The following is a 1,257-nucleotide window of genomic DNA, read 5'->3' on the forward strand; positions in this document are numbered from 1 at the left end:
TTCTTTATTCACCTGTTCCCCTCGAGGCTGAAAATCCAGGAGACCAACCACGCACAGGCTAAAAACACAAAAAGTGTGTGACAGAAAAACTTTTGCTTTTCATAAGTTGATTATCTCAGATATTTGCTGCCGTAAAGGAAAGATGAAGAACACAAATCACGGTGACTGGAGATGCCGTTGCTTTTTACTTATCATTCGAAATTTGTTAAGAGAATACAGTTTAAATCTCCTGACCATAAACACACATGCACATGAACAACCACACAGTAACTGTGCAGTAACAGAGGTAATAATTGGTAGTCAGGTCATGGAATGTATATGTGTATAAAATCATCACATCATACATGCTTTCTATCCACATTTTCTCAATTACTCATGAAGAAAAATAAAAATGGAAAAATGCAAAGGACAATTTAGAAGAAAATAGCATAAATACATGAGGTAAGGAAATGAGGGTCCTTCGAGTCTCTGCCTTTGGTTTTCCAGAGCTATTTCATTTTATACACCATCTATGGGCTTCACAAATCCCCTGTGTGACTCAATCGGTGTGGGTCACAGTGACATTACACCATCTTCCACCCAGAAAGGAGACTGGACGGAATGCCACGTGGACTTCTATGATCTGAAGCCAGCCTGTCTCTTTGAGGGAAGCAGGCATTGTGCAGACAGGAAATGATTTAGAATGCCTTACAAGCTCTGTGCATGTAGGCCACAGTGAAAGGGAGGCAGAAGGAAAGAGCAGCTTCTGCGATAACGAGAAGCCCTGGTGGAGAGGACAATCCCAAAGCATCTCCTTTTGAACAGCATGTTGCCCATTTCCTCTGCTCTCCCATCCTGGAAAAGTAGTGCAGCCTCCTCAGGAAATTTGTTCCTGAGAAAGTTTATAAGTCTACATCCAACCACCTGTTAATTTAAGAAGCTACTTACTTCATCTCACTGGTTCTCAGTGCTAAGATACAACAATTATTACATGCTAAAGTTTTGTGTATGGAGTTTTAATATTAACCACTAAATTCAAAATAAAGAAAAAAATCAAGCAAAACTGTCACGAGGAAAAAAAGACCATTCATTCTTCAAACTGTTTTACTGAAAACTGTAAGTGAGTTTATTCATAGAAAATGTGAACATAAATATTACTTTTAAGTGTCTGGGACTTAATTCTCTCTCTCTCTCTCTCTCTCTCTCTCTCTCTCTCTCTCTCTCTCTCTGTCTTTGTCTATCTGTCCGTCATTCTGTGGATGTGATTGGAGCTTGTAT

The sequence above is a fragment of the Octodon degus genome, unplaced genomic scaffold (assembly GCF_000260255.1).
Source record: "Octodon degus isolate 3935 unplaced genomic scaffold, OctDeg1.0 scaffold00042, whole genome shotgun sequence".
Lineage (NCBI taxonomy): Eukaryota > Metazoa > Chordata > Mammalia > Rodentia > Octodontidae > Octodon > Octodon degus.